General features: G+C 35.4%; 1 pseudogene; it reads left to right on the top strand.

The window, feature by feature from the left end:
• Positions 1–6,481: 6,481 nt before the first annotated feature.
• Positions 6,482–13,671, top strand: LOC112809384 (nuclear transport factor 2 pseudogene; annotated as a pseudogene).
• The last annotated feature ends 3,644 nt before the right edge of the window (positions 13,672–17,315 follow it).

The following is a 17,315-nucleotide window of genomic DNA, read 5'->3' as shown; positions in this document are numbered from 1 at the left end:
ATATCTATGCTCCCAACATGGGAGAAGCCAACTACATAAGCCAACTGTTAACCAAAATAGAGACATATTGATAATAATATATTAATTGTAGGAGACCTCAACACTCCACCCTCAGCAATGGACAGATCATCTAAGCAGAAAATCAACAAAGAAACAACAGCTTTGAATGACACACTGGGCCAGATGGACCTCATAGATATACACAGAATAGTCCACCCTAAAACAACAGAATACTCATTCTTCTTGAACACACATGGAACTTTCTCCAGAATAGACCACAAACTGGGTCACAAATCAAGTCTCAACCGATATCAAAATACTGAGTTTATTCCAAGCAAATTCTCAGATGAAAATATTTTGAAACTGGAACTCAATCACAACAAAAAATTTGACAAAAATTCGAACACTTGGAAGCTAAAGACCACTCTGCTTAAGAATGTTTGGGTCAATCAAGAAATCAAAGAAGAACTTAAACAATTAATGGAAACCAATAAGAAAGAAAACACATCAATCCAAAACCTATGGGATACTGCAAAAGCAGTCCTAAAGGGGAAACATATAGCCATCCAAGCCTCACTCAAAAAAAATAGAAAATTCCCGAATTCACCAGCAATCTTTACACCTTAAAGAACTGTAGAGAAAACAAATGATGCCTAAGCCATTCATTAGAAGAGATATAATTAAGATTAGAGCAGAGATCAATGGATTAGACCTCAGAAATACAGTAGAGCAGATCAACAAAACTAGAAACTGGTTCTTTGAAAGAATTAATAAGGTCGATAAACCACTGGCCAGACTTATACAAAAGAAAAGAGAAAGGACCAAAATTAATAAAATTATGAATGAAAAGGGAGAGATCATGACTAACACCAAGGAAATAGAAAAAATATATAATTATTATCAACAACTATATGCCAATAAATTAAGCAACCTGGAAGAAATGGATGCCTTCCTGGAAACCTATGAACTGCCAAGACTGAAACAGGAAGAAATTGACAACCTGAATATGCCAATAACCAGTAAGGAGACTGAAGCAGTGATCACAAACCTCCCAAAAACTCCCCTTCCCAGAGGAATTCTACCAAACATTCAAAGAAGAAATAAGACCTATTCTCCTGAAGCTGTTTCAAAAAACAGAAACAGAAGGAAAGCTTCCAGACTCATACTATGAGGCCAGCATTATCTTAATCCCCAAACCAGACAAAGACCCGATCAAAAGGAGAATTTGAGACCAAAATCCCTGATGAACATCGATTCCAAAATTCTCAACAAAATCCTAGTTAATAAGATCCAACAATACATTAAAAGGATCATCCATCACGACCAACTGGGATTTATCCCTGGGATGTAAGGTTATTTCAAAATTCACAAATCTAATGATAGAACACATTAATAAGAGAAGAACCATATGGTCCTCTCAATTGATGAAGAAAAACCATTTGACAAAATACAGCATCCTTTCTTAATTAAAACTCTTCAGATTATAAGGATAGAGGAAACATTCCTCAATTTCATAAAACCCATCTATGAAAAACCCATAGTGAATATCGTCCTCAATGGGGAAAAGCTGAGAACCTTTCCCTTAAGATCAGGAACACAACAAGGATGCCCACTCTCACCACTATTGTTCAGCATAGTACTAGAAGTCCTAGCAACAGCAACCAGACAACAAAAAGAAATAAAATGTATTCAAATTGGCAAAGAAGTCAAACTCTCTTCACAGATGACATGATACTTTATGTGGAAAACCCAAAAGACTCCACCCCCAAATTACTAGAGCTCATACAGCAATTCAGTAATGTGGCAGGATACAAAATCAATGCACAGAAATCAGGTGCTTTCTTACACACTAACAATGTAACTGTAGAAAGAGAAATTAGAGAATGGATTCCTTTTACAATAGCACCAAAAACCATAAGATACCTCAGAATAAACCTAACCAAAGAGGTAAAGCATCTATCCTCTAGGAACTACAGAACACTCGTGAAAGAAATTGAAGAGGACACAAAAAGATGGAAAAACATTCCATATTCATAGATCAGAAGAAAAATTTTGTTAAAATGTCTATGCTACCCAAGGGCGCCTGGCTGCTCAGTCAGTTAGGTGTCTGCCTTCAGCTCAGGTCATGGTCCCAGGGTCCTGGGACCAAGCCCCATGTCGGGCTCCCTGCTCGGTGTTTCTCCCTCTCTCATTCCCCCTGCTTCTGTGCCCTCTCTCACTCCCTCTCTTGCTGTCTCTCTTTCTGTCAAATAAATAAATAAAATCTTAAAAAAATATGTCTATACTACCCAGAGCAATCTATACCTTCAATGCCATCCTGATCAAAATTCCAATGACATTTTTTAAAGTGCTGGAACAAACAATCCTAAAATTTGTATGGAATCAGAAAAGACCCTGAGTCACCAAGGAAATGTTGAAAAAGGAAAACAAAGCTGGGGGTATCACGTTGCCTGATTTCAAGCTATATTACAAATCCATGATGAGCAAGACAGAATGGTACTGGCACAAAAACAGACATATATACCAATGGAACAGAATAGAGAGCCCAGATATGGACCCTCAACTCTATGGTCAAATAATCTTTGACAGAGCAGGGAAAAATATCCAATGGAAAAATATAGTCTTTTCAATAATTGGTGCTGGGAAAATAGGAAAGCTATATACAGAAGAATGAATCTCAACCATTTTCTAACACCATATGCAAAAATAAGCTCAAAATGGATGACAGACCTCAATGTGAGACAGGAATCCATCAAAATCCTAGAGGAGAACATAGGCAGTAACCGTTTTGACATCAGCCACAGCAACTTTTTTTCAAGATACATCCAAAGGCAAGTGAAACAAAAGTGAAAATGAACTTTTGGGACTTCAAGATAAAAAGCTTCTGCACAGCAAAGGAAACAGTCAACAAAACAAAGAAGTAACCCACAGAATGGGAGAAGATATTTGCAAATGACACTACAGACAAAAGGCTGATATCCAAGATCTATAAAGAACTTCTCAAACTCAACACCCAAAAAAACACAAAAAATCAAGTCAAAAAATAGGCAGAAGACATGAACAGACACTTCTCTAAAGAAAACATACAAATGGCTAACAGACATATGAAAAAATTTTCATCATCATTAACCATCAGGGAAACTCAAATCAAAACCACATTGAGGTACCACCTTACACCAGTTAGAATGGCAAAAATGGACAGGGAAAGAAACAAATGTTGGAGAGGTTGTGGAGGAAGGGGTACCCTTTATACTGTTGGACTGAATGTATGTTGGTACAGGCAATTTGCAAAACAGTGTGGAGGTTCCTCAAAAAATTAAAAATAGAGCTAACCTATGACCCAGCAATTGTACTCCTGGGTATTTACGCCAAAGACACAGATGTAGTGAAAAGAAGGGCCATATGCACCCCAATGTTCATAGCAGCAATGTCCACAATAGCCAAACTGTGGAAAGAGCCAAGATGCCCTTCAACAGATGAATGGATAAAGAAGATGTGGTCCATATATACAATGTATATTGTACAGCCATCAGAAAGGATGAATACCCAACTTTTACAACAACATGGTTGGGACTGGAGGAGATTATGCTAAGTAAAGTAAGTCAAGCAGAGAAACCCAATTATCACATGGTTTCACTTATTTGTGGAACATAAGGAATAGCATGGAGAACATTAGGAGAAGGAAGGGAAAAATGAAGTGGGGCAATCGGATGGGAGATGAACCATGAGAGACTATGGACTCCTAGAAACAAACTGAGGGGTTTAGAAGGAAAGGGGGTGGGCGTTTGGGTTAGCATGATTGTGGGTATTAAGGAGGGCATGTATTGCATGGAGCACTGGGTATTATTCGTAAACAAGGAATCAAGGAACACTACCTCAAAAAGTTATGATGTACTGTATGGTGACTAACATAACATAATAAAAGAAAGAACAACTCCTAAAAAAATAATTAAATGAAAGAACCACTTTTGCTGCATCTGAAAGGTTTTGGACCATTGTGTTTTCATTTTAAGTTGTTTCCATGTACTTGCTGATTTCTTCTTTTGTGTCCTTTTTGACTATTCATTGTTTGTTAACACGTTATTTAACCTCCATGTATTTGTGATCTTTCCAATTTTTTTGTGGTTGACTTTTAGTTTCCTAGCATTGTGGACTAAAATGATATGTAGTATGACTACAATCTTCTTGAATTTATTGAGACTGGTTTTGTGGCCTAATATATGACCTATTCTGGGGAATGTTCCATGTTCCCTTGAAAAGAATGTTTATTCTGTTGTATTAAGATGGAATGTTCTGAATATATCTATTAAGTCCATGTGGTCCAATGTGTCATTCAAAACCATTGTTTCCTTATTGATTTTCTCTTTAGATGATTTCTTCTTTGATATAAGTGGGGTGTTAAAGCATCTTATTTTTTTCTATGATTTTCAATTAGCTCTTTTATGTTTTTTTTTAACTTTTATGTATTTGGATACTATGTTGTGTGCATAAATATTTACAATTATATTTCCTGTTGGATTGTCCCCTTTATGATTATATGCTGCCCTAATTTGTCTCTTGTTACAGTCTTTTTTTAAAGCCAGTTTTGTCCAATACAAATATTGCTACTCTAGTTTTCTTTGACATCCTTAGCATGATATATGCTTCTTTGCCTCCTCATTTTCAATCTACAGGTGTCTTTAGGTCTAAAATGAGTCTCTTGTAGGCCACATATAGATGGTTCTTTTTTTTTTAAATCCATTCTGTCACCCTGTGTGTTTTGATTAGAGTGTTTAGCCCATTTACATTCAAAGTCATTATTGAGAGATATGTATTTATTGTAATTTCATTATTTCTTTTGTGGTTCTTTCTGAAGATTTTCTCTGATCTCTTTCATGGTTTGCTATTTTTCTTTAGTGATATATTTGGATTTTTCCTCTTTAACTTTGCATATTTATTAGTGGTTTTTGATATATAGTTACTCTTAATTTTGTATATAACCTCTTCTGCATATAGCAGTCTATAAGAAGTTGAAGGTCTAAGTTTGAACCCATTTTTTACTCCTCTTCTCCCCATGTTTTAGGTATGTTATTATAGTTTACATCCCTTTTTTGTGTTTCTTCTCTGACTTTTTATAGATATATTCATTTTTACTGCTTTTTTTTTTTGTTTCCTAAGTTTATACTGTCACTTTTGGTCTCTCTTTCCCACTCAAACTGTCTTTTTTAATATTTCTGACAGGGTTGGTTTAATGACCATAAACGCCTTTATTTTTCTGTTTGTCTGACAAATTCCTTATCTCTCCTTCTATTCTGATTGATAACCCTCCTGTTTAGAATATTCTTGGCTGCAGATTTTTTTCCATTCAGGATTTGAATAGATCATGACACTCCCTTCTGGCTTAGAATGTTTCTGCTGAAAAACCTGCTGCTTTATTGGTTTTCTCTTGTAAGTTACTGTCTTTTTTTTTTTTGTCTTGCTGCTTTTAAATGTTTTTCTTTATCACTATATTTTCCCAACTTAATTACAATATCTTGGCTCATATCTGCTTTTGTTGATTTTGATGCTAGTTCTCTATGGCTTCTGAAGCTAGATATCTTTTTCTTTCCCCAGATGAGGGATGTTTTCATCTATTATTTCTTCAAATGAATTTTCTCTCCTCTTTTCTTTCTTTTTTGGGGACTTCTATAATATGAAATTTATCACATTTGATGGAGTTACTGTGTTCCATAAGTTTATTCTCATTTTGCATGGTTTTTCTGCTCTTTTGTTCAACTTGATAGCTTTCCAGTAATGTGTCTTCCAGGTCATTAATTCATTTCTCTGCTTCCTCTGGCCTACTGTTCATTCCATCAAGCATGTTTCTCATTTTGTTTATTCAGCCCTTTATCTCTGCTTTATATCTCTGTTATCCTTTAAAATAGGGTCTCACTCATGTGTTCCATTCTTTTCTCAAGTTCATTTAAGTATCCTTATGATCATTGCTTTAAATTCTCTTATTAGTCATGTTACTTCTGTTTTGCTTAGATCTCTGGCCGTGGACTTGTCCTGTTCTTTCATTTGGGATACATTTCTATGTCTTTTAATTTTGTGTAAGTCTCTGTGCCTGATTTTCTGTATTAGGAATGTCAGCTATGTCTCCTGTTCTTGAGTGTGATGGCGTTATGATGAAGAAGTCCTATAGTGTCCTGCCATGTAGTTTTCCCTGTTTCATAGGGCCTGGCTCTTACAAGAATATCTCCACTATATTTTACATGTGCTCTACTATTTTCTCCTGGCTGCTTTATCCTTCAGGCCAGTCATCTACAAAGGCTCTCTTCACTTGTGGGCAGTGTTTGGTCCCTGGCCTGAGTGTGGCACATTTTAAGTTAAGTGTGCTCTCCTCAGATTGTGAAATGAGAACTTTAGCCACTGCTGCTGGAACCAAGGCTCTGCAGACCTGCATTGAGAGTCACAATGTGAACAGGGGTTTTGGCCTGTCTTCTGGTTGAGGGAGCGTGCCATGCTGGGACTGAGGCAAGTGTGATTGGGAGGGGCAGTTCCATTGCAGTGTGGGGGGCATCGGTTGTATAAACAAGGTAGATAGTAAATATGCTGAGCTGCTTCTCACAGGTAGTTCTGTGCTTATGCTGAGGAGCAAGGGAATGAAATGTCACTGGCTACTTCGTTTGTAGAATGTTCCAACTTTCTGTCTAAAAAAAGATTCTTTTGTCATTTTAATATTGCAAAAATAAATGAAGGAAAAAAATTAAAAAAAAAGATGCCTCTGTCTTAAGAGAGCCTTGTTTTATATAATATAGAAAAATGAGATCCTGGTTATTTCTCAACAGTTCTTGAATTGTGCCTTTCACCCTGAAAAGCCAGGTTCAGAAAACACTTTCCCATAGTTTCAAATCTAATTAAAGGAGAAGGCTTTTGAAGGAATAGAATGAATATGAAAAACAGAGGCAAAATTAATAAATCTGTTCATTATCCAGCTTTTAGAGAGAAACTAGGGGAACTACCTGCACGTAGAGAAGTAAGTTTGACCTTGGGCTTGGAAAAAGGATGACTAAAATGAAAGATGCTCCAGAGCACAAGTGGTATGAATTGATGTCAAGATGACTTATTTACCCTCTTTTCTGATTCATCGTGGATTTCCTGTGTTATATGCTATATAAATCAGAAAAGCTAAAGTAAAATAGACACAGAATTTTATACCCGAAAAATCACACAAATGTCTAACCTTATTACTGCACAATTAACACATATGTTCTTATACAAAGACAGTCTGTATTTAGTTTCTATTTGTATTACACTTGGAAAACTGCTAGTTAGTTTTCTTCATTTTTTTTCTTTTTGGAACTGCATCTTTCTTCCTCAACTTGACTGCAAGGGTCATACCTGCAATTTCTTTGGTAGCCCTCACATATTCTATCTAGTATAACATTTTGTGCACTTACTAGAAGCTTGAGATGTGTTTTAGGACTACCTCAATACAACAGTGAAAGGCAGTTGTAAACTCTTACATTTTGTTCAGCTGCCAAAATGTAGGTCCTAAGGCTAAATGACATGTTTTGTATTAATAAAGTTGCAGCCTTGTCAGCAAGTACTTCAAATGAAAACTGTCTTTCCCCATAACAAGATTGTCAGGGACATTAATTTATGTTTTCCAATTGCTTCCTGATAGTAACTGAAGTATTGTAATTTCTGTCTGTACTAATGTTACAGAATTTATGGGGGCTTTTCACCTTACTATGTAAGTTCATAAAGTTACCCCATCTTAATAAAATGCTTCTTTAGACATAATGATAAAAAGTTATTTAGGGACTTTCTGATAACTACTTCATCCAAAAAAGGGCCCCATTGCTACAGAGCTGAAGGGCAAATCTAGAACTATGTGCAGGTTTTGAATAAAAGACCTTGATTATCTAATTTCAGAAGATTTTCATCATTGGCTCTGGTTGTATATAATTAGTATTGTTGTTCCATATAGCATATAAGATTGAAAATATGAGAGAGATACCTTGAAGGGAAGAAAAACTTCCTTAAAAAAGGAAAGTGTTTTTTAAGATTTTATTTATTTATTTGACAGAGGGATACAGAGAGCACAAGCAGGGAAAGAGGCAAGTAGAGGGAGAAGCAGGCTCCCCGCCGAGCAAGGAGCCCAATGCAGGACATGATACCAGGAGCCTGGGATCATGACCTAATCCAAAGGCAGATGCTTAACTGCCTGAGCCACCCAAGTGCCCCAAAAAAGGAAAGTTTTGCATTGATAATATTGTATAAATAAAAGTACATTGAAAAACTCTTTGGTAATAAAAACCTATTTCCTCAAATCATAAATACAATCCCTTTCTGGATATATATATATATATATATATACACACACACACACACACATATTTCAAAGGTTTTTATTTATTTATTTATTTTAGAGAGGGAGACTGTGTGTACAAGAGTGGGTGAGGAGTAGAGGGAGAGAGAGCAGGAGAAAATCTCAAGCAGACTCCCCACTGAGTGAGGAGTCTGACACAGGACTCATCTCATGACCTTGAGATAGTGACCTGAGCGGAAACCAAGGATCAGATGCTTAACCAACTGAACCATCCAGGCACCCCTAATTAAAAAAATATTTCAAATATTTTAGATACAAACTCAAAATTTAACTTAGGTAGTAAGAAAGAAGATCTAACAAGCATGTTATCTTGGTTCTGTACTGAGTAAAAACTGTTTTGGTGGAATTTTGATCCTGGAAATATTGTTCAGATAATTAAATACAGTATTAGTAGAGAAATACATAATACATAATATTCTTAAGCAGATAAAGTTTTTCAAAACCCTATCATCAATACCATCTGAACTCAGAACTGGTTAATCAGATGTAGGAATAAATTAAGATCCAAACAGTCTCTTCATGTCAAATTGCAAATCAGGGAAAATACATCAAAGTGTGAATCTGTAACATTAAAATCTTAAGGATGGCATTGGTTGTTTTTCCAGGTCAAAGTAAATTGCAAATCTATGAGAAATCTGTAAGACTACTGAATCCTAACTATCTGATTTTGAGCCTAAAGGTAGATATAAAATGAGTTGGCATTGTATTCTACACCTAACGAGCCTTTTTGCCAAGGACTTTCCAATATTCTTAGTTTTCTTCACAAATACAATCAAAGTAGACCATGAGTAAGGAAATTAAGTCATTGTACCTATATCATAAATGTTCTATACTTCTCATATGGGAACTTTCACTATGACAATAAAAATAACAATTACCACACAGCAGCAGAAGCAACAGGAAAATAATGGCTCATACTTTTTAAGCACTTACTGTGTATTCAAGTTGCCATGCTAAGCAATTTGTGTGCATTCACTTCATAATTTCATGTGATACTCTTAAATACTCTTTTGTATCCCATTTTCATGTAGTACTTTTAAATGCCCCATGGTGCATTATTATTATTATTATCCCAGAGGTGCAGATGAGGAAGTTCCTAGGCCTAAAACATTTAGCTATTAATAACAGAGCCAGAATATAAGATAGGGTCAGTTCAAATAGGTTTTTGTCTCAGTAGCTTATAAAGTACAAAATTTTCTGAATTTTGTTGGGTGGAAGAGTCTTTGGTAACTCCATTCAATGGCATCATGATTATTTTCCCAACTGCCTTTTTTTTAAGATTTTATTTATTTATTTGACAGAGAGAGTGAGAGAGCACAAGCAGAGGGAACAGTGGAGGGAGAGGGAGAAACAAGCTCCTTGCCAAGCAGGGAGCCCAATGCAGGGCTCGATCCCAGGACCCTGAGATCATGACCTGAGCCAAAGGCAGATGCTTAACCATCTGAGCCACCCAGACGCCCCTCCCAACTGCCTTTATGGTGATTGTCCCTTTACCAGTTATGCATGTATAGATTGGTGTATTATGTCTCAAATATATTCAAATCTCTATAGAAGGTTTATTATTATTATATTATTATCCTGTATATAGTTGAATTTTGCAAAGTGTTCATAAGTTTCCTGCTTGCAGAGAGTTTAAGGAAATGAGCAGCCAAGAAGAAAGCTCTGCTAATTACCTTGGAGCCTGTCTGTCTGATGGGGGCCATCAGCAAAGAAAATGAGAAACAATCAATGAAAGAACTTCTGTCTCAACCACACACAGAAAGTAAGTGGCAAGATTAAAAAAGAACTAAACCTAATGACCAACACTCAAAAACCTCTATGCAGTTCAATGAAATATAGATTCAGAATTTTACATAAATCCTGAATGTTTGCAGAACCATTAACTATAAGTCTTTATATATGACATTATTATTATATAAATATGCATATATATTTATAGATGCATGAAAATGATAGATTAGTAGATGAGAGAGAGAGAGAGAGAGAGAGAGAGAGATGATAGATAGATTTACTTTTAAACTAATCACATTGATCAAAGGAAAAAGAGTTTGAAAGATCCAGTTAGCAAAGAGCCAAAGAAAATGAACACAAATTTCTCTTGCTCTATCAGTGTTGTTAGAAGTCGGAGGGGGAGACGAACCATTAGAGACCATGGACTCTGAAAAACAAACTGAGGGTTCTAGAGGGGAGGGGGGGTGGGGGGATGGGTTAGCCTGGTGATGGGTATTAAAGAGGGCACATTCTGCATGGAGCACTGGGTGTTATGCACAAACAATGAATCATGGAACACTACATCAAAAACTAATGATGTAATGTATGGTGATTAACATAATAATAAAAATTATTTTTTAAAAAAAGAAAGCAATACATAAGGATAAAACTCCATTTGAAAGCAAGATAGCTCATAGAACATCAAGCAAACATGTACCTATACTTTAATGATGGTAATCCAGTGTTAATAAATTTACACTTAAATTCACATCAATTGCTTTATGGTTTAAAAAATGTACTCAAGAAAACTATAAGACAAATTCAGTACACCAAGACAGGGGAAAATTAAACCTCACTATTTTAAAAAACAAATATAAAACATAAGATCTAAGACTGAAAAAAATGGAAAATAAGATTCTGAACCTAAAAAAGGAAAACGAATAAATTATACAAGAAAAAGCTGAATTCTTTTGGTAATATTAAATATATTTGAGATTTTTAATTAATAGTTTGGTTAATACAAATGAATGGCATAAGACTATATTGAATCCATCTCATTCTGGGAAATAACAAGTAAGAGAGGGTAAGGGTGATGTTTAATCAAAAGAACCAAGGGATGCTTTTTCCAGTTCTGAGGAACACTCTGCTTCATTGAACGTAAGATTGTGAATGAGTTAGGAGCTACAACTCATTGAAAAATGATGCAAGTCGCATTTCAAGAATCATCTCCTAAAGAGTACAAGAGGTGTAATATGTATACTTCAAAGGCTGGCTGTTTTTATTCATACAGAATATTGCATCTTGATTTGGGTAATAAATGATAAAGAGTGAAGGAAACTACAAGCTCTTCAACTCAGAGACAAAAGCTTATATGCTGTGATTTATTTTTCTGATCCTTTATTCATCCAAGTTCACAATTACTTTTCCTCTCCGTCCCTTTCTGAACTTCCACACCCCACTTTATAAACCTCCTCTTAATACTTTACCTGTCAGGATTGCTGCTGAATTGTGGTGATTTCATTGATTTTTGCTCACCATTCATTTATCCAACAAATATTTATTTAGCACAATCCATGTATAAAATATAGTATTGAATGGAGCACTGGATGTTATACACAAACAATGAATCATGGAACACTACATCAAAAACTAACGATGTAATGTATGGTGATTAACATAACATAATAAAATAAAATTTAAAAAATAGTGCTTGAACTGGAGATGTAATGATGAACAAAAATAGGCAACATTCTTTACCCTCATGGAGCTGACCCTCTATTTGGGAATAAAAGTATTAATTTTTAAAAATTTAAAAATATATGAGACACATATTATCAAATGTGGGTGTTCATAAATATTCCTTCTCCAGATATAAGTAAAGAAAAAAAACATTAAATATATTGTATCAAGAGAAGAGCAATCAGAATGGATTAAGAACCAAACTCTCCACACTCACAATGGATTGTATACTATTCAGTAAATTATATGTTGGTAGCATGCTGACTACAGAATTGCCCATATTATGGGGAAAAGAGATAATGGGACCAACATGTTTAAGTAGAATTGCATGATTATAAAATAAATTCTGTTGGTTTAAAAACCAATAAAATTCTAAGAATTTATAGGTAGTAGATGTGAGAGGATCGCAGAGTTTAATTAGAGTTGTTTTGGACAGAATATATGGATTCATCTCCTCCCCTAAATTGTGGAGGGAATAAAGAATAAAACTCTTTATTAGATATTATTTATATTAATCACCACTGGTCTATAAACTCAGATTATAAAATATTCCATAGATTAAAAGTGCCACCTACTATTAAAGTGTATAAGAGTGGGAACAAAGCTAATCTGAGAATCCAGGAAGGTTTCTCTGAGGAAGAGATTTTAAACTGAAAGATGAAGGATGACTAAAAATCACACAAGTAGATGTAAAGGTCTGTGAAGGGATGTGTTCTAAGCATAAAGGATGGCATGCATAAGTAAATATGAAACTGCTTAAAGTAAGTCTGCACAATCCATGGCATAGAAGAATGCCTCAAGAATCAGTTACTCTCTGGGGCACCAGAGAGTGTCTGCCTCCGACTTAGGTCATGAGGAGTCCTGGGATCAAGCCCTACATAGGGCTCCCTGCTCAGCAAGGAGTCTGCTTCTCCCACTCTTCTGCTGCTCCCCCTGCTTATACTCTCTCTCTCTCTCTGTCAAATAAATAAATAAAATATTTTTTAAAAAGAAACAGTTATTCTGAAGATGAGATTATGGTCAAAATTGCATACCACAAAAGGAAGCAAACCAGCATGAGAGAGTAAGTAAATAAAATAAGAAGTAACACATTGTGAACTATATAGATAATAGAAAAATTGAAAGAGTATTTAAAGTATTTTTAAGATAATCAAGAGTTGAAGGAAATAATAGATACCATAAAGGCAAGATCAGAACACCATAGCAAAAATGACAAATAATCAATTAGAAATTATTGAAATAAAAACGCAGGCATTTGAATAAAGAATTTAAGGGAAAGAAAAACATAAATTAAAAAGGACTTGGTGAAATAGAATATAATCTGAGGAATTTAGTTGGATTGCAGCATACAGCATTAAAGAAATAGAAGATATGAAAGAGAAATCCAAGCAATGTGGAGGATAATATAGAAGATACAATCAAGTAATATCTAATCAGATTTCCAGAAGGAGGGAATTAAAGAGATAAGAAAGACATAGTGTCAGCCCTTCAGGTCTCAACGAGGCCCGGTGATGCTCCAGAGTGAGAGACAAACCAACTTGGGAACAGATCGAATACAACCTTATTCAATATTACTACCAGTTATTTGATAAGGACAGAACCCAACTACTTTATATTGACACATTAGCTTTAAGTGGGAAGGACAGCAGTCCAGGCTTCCATTCCAGAAAATCCAGCACAGCATTACAGTTCAGGACCATCATCCCACGCCAGATAGCTGTGACATCAGCATGGTTGTGGGTCAGCTCAAAGGTGCTGAAAACCCCATCATGGGGTTCCACTAGATGTTCCTATTAAAGAATATCAACAATGCTTGGGTTTGCACCAATGACATGCTCAGGCTTGCCCTGCACAACGTTGGCTGACCTCCTCCCAGCTAGGAGCTCAAGCTGTTTCCTCCTGCCTCCTCTTCTCAATACTATTCACACTCCTGAAGATGCTCCAAATATACACAACTGAACAGGGCTTCAGTGGGAGCAGGCACAGTGCACTGCTGCTACCAAGGTATTGTGCATGCTGTTTGAATGCTAGGCTATTTGTATCTGAGAGGAGAAGATTGTGTTGTACCAGGGCGTGGGAGGATGGGTTAGCCTGGTGATGGGTATTAAAGAGGGCATGTTCTGCATGGAGCACTGGGTGTTATATGCAAACAATGAATCATGGAACACTACATCAAAAACTAATGATGTAATGTATGGTGACTAACATAACATAAACAAACAAAAAAAAGGTTGTGTTTACCAGCTCATGCCTTGGAAAGACTTAAGTAATGCAAAAGAATTTAAATAAAAAATTGAAAAAATAACTGTGACAAGAAACCATTCGCTGGCTTTTTGGGCAGGCTGCCTGTCAACAACTATATGGACATTAAATGAACATATACGTTCCAACCTTCCAAGTGCCTACTCTCTATTCACTTAGTTCCCTGATGTCACCCTTAGAATACAAGTAGACAACATACAGGAAGAACATGCTTTACAGCAGATAGGGACACAAGATAACATTTTATTGTCCTTGCCAAAAGATCTATCTACAGGGAACATATAATTAGATGGCCCTGGAAATGGCAAACAACTCCACAGTGTATTAGGTTTTCACCCTGTGGGAAATAGGTATAGAACAGAACCTAACCATCACCCCATTTCTTCACCCCACTCCACCAAAAACAATGAAGGGATACAACCCCAGCACCTCTAATAAAAATTGACAATATCCTTACTGCCTTATGGAGCATTGTAATATACCCACTATCCTTTTTGGGTTTGCCCCAACATGTAACAGAGTGGAGGCAAAAAATTTGGTACTGTAAACCTGGAACTTAATCTCAGCTGGGGATGGTGGTATCCCAGAAAAACATCACCACCTGCATTCTATTCAACAATCATGGCCTACCTTTTTTTGGTGCCTACTCAACATCTTACTTTTTGTCCTTAGATTCTGCATGGGAAACTTGTTTGCCTATTGGGCCCTGATTATGGCTTCTATACAGAATAAGATCAACTCTTGGGTGTGTAGTGAACTCCCTATATCAGCAAATTCAGGCCTCCCATGGTAAGTTCAAGCTACTGATCTTACCACTTGGAAATTCTTCCACATTTGGTATAGCATCACCATGTCCCTACCCTGACTGATGTGTGTTCCCTAGGTGTCTGGACTCTGTACTCGCCTACTGGGAAGACATGAAGAGGAAAATTTTCTAATTGATAAAGTAGCAAATAAATAAGACTCTGCAAAACAAACAAACAAAAGAAGATGAGAAAGAGAAAAATTTCCAAAAATAATTGGCTGACGATTTTCCAGAATTGAGGAAAGAAAAAACTGCTTAGTCTTAAGGAATATACTAGGTACAGAAAAAATGCAAAATAACAAGCCTACATTTAGACTCATCAAATGCTAAAAACAAGAAGTATCAAAGACAAAGAGAAAATCTTAATTTCTACCAGAGAGAAAAGATTAATTATCTACAATGGAATTATAAGACTTACATAAGACTTCTCATTAGCAACAATAAATCTCAGAAGCAAATGAAACAAAGTCTTCAAAGTTCTGACAGAACATAACTCTGGACTTAAAAGTATAAACTAATTTAAAGTGCCATTTAAGAATAAGATTGAAATAAAGAAATTTTCAGATCTACAAGATTTCAGAGCTTACTACTACAGAGTATACATCGGTATGAAAGAAATGAAGGGTTGGGATGCAGGAACAATGGTAAAGAAATTGGTAAACTGTGTTGGTAAATTTGAACAAGTAAAGGGTCATTCTAAATGAAAAGTAATAATCAATCAATAGTAATAATGACTACTGGAGAATTTAAAAACAATGGGCACCTAAAATGCTAGACAGCAATAATATAGAAATAGTAAATATCTGAATGAAAGTATTCTCTTTGTAGGAAAGACGATATAGACACTAATTATAATAATTTTAGGTTAAGTACAAATGTTAAAATGTAAAGGAAACTACTAAAATACTATAAATATAAAATATAAATTCCAAACAACTAGAGGAGGAGGAAATATATAAAATACATCATTAAAATTTGAGCAATTCAACAGATGACAGGAAAGGATTTAGAAGAAATGAGTTCAATTATGTAGTAATCATGACTAATAAAATTATTAAATAATTTATTAAAAACTCAGAAATACAATCCAGATATACGTTAATGAAGATAGACTGACAAAATATGAAGATACACCACAATAATGCTAATACTGTTAACCAATAGCAAACCAATGCATAAGATGGAAACCTATACAGTTCATAAAATAATAAAACTATCCTTTTTTTCTTGTTTTTTAAATTTTTTATTGTTATGTTAATCACCATACATTACGTCATTAGTTTTTGATGTAGTGTTCTATGATTCATCGTTTGTGCATAACAGCCAGTGCTCCATGCAGAACATGCCCTCTTTAATACCCATCACCAGGCTAACCCATCCCCCCGCCCCCTCCCCTCTAGAACCCTCAGTTTGTTTTTCAGAGTCCATCGTCTCTCATGGTCCATCTCCCCCTCTGATTTACTCCCCTTCATTCTTCCCCTCCTGTTATCTTCTTTTTTTTTCCTTAACATATATTGCATTATTTGTTTCAGAGGTACAGATCTGTTGAATCACAGATCTGTACCTCTGAAACAAGTAAAACTATCTTTATATCTCTCCATCTTATCTTGTGTAGATAGCAAAACCATGATGACAATTTTTAAAAATATTTATTTATTTATTAGAGAGAGAGAGAGAGCCTGTGCACACACAAGTGGGGGAAGGGGCAGAGGGAGAGAATATCCAAGCAGACTCCTGCTGAGCACAGAGCCTGAGGATGTGGGGCTCAATCTCACTAGTGTGAGATCAGGATCTGAGCTGAATTCAGGAGTCAGATGCTAAACTTACTGAGCCACCCAGGTATACCTATGATGATAATTTCTAAAAAATACAGAATTATATTGCAGTGTTGTGCCTTTTATGTTTAAAACTTCAAAATATTTTGTATTATTCATGAAAATACAAGTGCATATGTGGTAACTTACAAAAACATGGATGCTTACAGTGGGAATGACAACTGTAATGTAATTTAATTTTTTTAATTTCAATATTTTTTATCATGATAAGTGTACTTTTTAAACCCTATACCTTATTTCACCTATCTCCCCCCACCTTCCTTTTGGTAACCATGTTTATTCTCTGTAGTTAAGAATCTGTTTCTTGGTTTGCCTCTCTCTCTTTCTTTTTTTTCCCTTAAGTCATTTGTTTTGTTTCTTAAATTCCACATATGAGTGAGATCATATGGTATTTGTCTTTTTCTGATTGACTTATTTTGCTTAGCATTATACTCACCAGATCCATCCATGGTTTTGCAATTGGCAAGATTTCTTTCTTTTTTATAGCTGAGGAATATTCTATTCTCTCTATATATACATTCGTCTATTGATGGGCTGCTTCCAAAGTTTAGCTATTATAAATAATGTTGCAATAAACATAGTGGTGCATTTATCTTTTTTAATTAGT

This window comes from Callorhinus ursinus, unplaced genomic scaffold (genome assembly GCF_003265705.2).
Source record: "Callorhinus ursinus isolate GAN/ISIS: 27379988/994484 unplaced genomic scaffold, GSC_fseal_2.0 scaffold33, whole genome shotgun sequence".
NCBI classification, from domain to species: Eukaryota; Metazoa; Chordata; class Mammalia; order Carnivora; family Otariidae; genus Callorhinus; species Callorhinus ursinus.
This window is presented reverse-complemented; position numbering and strand designations above follow the sequence as displayed.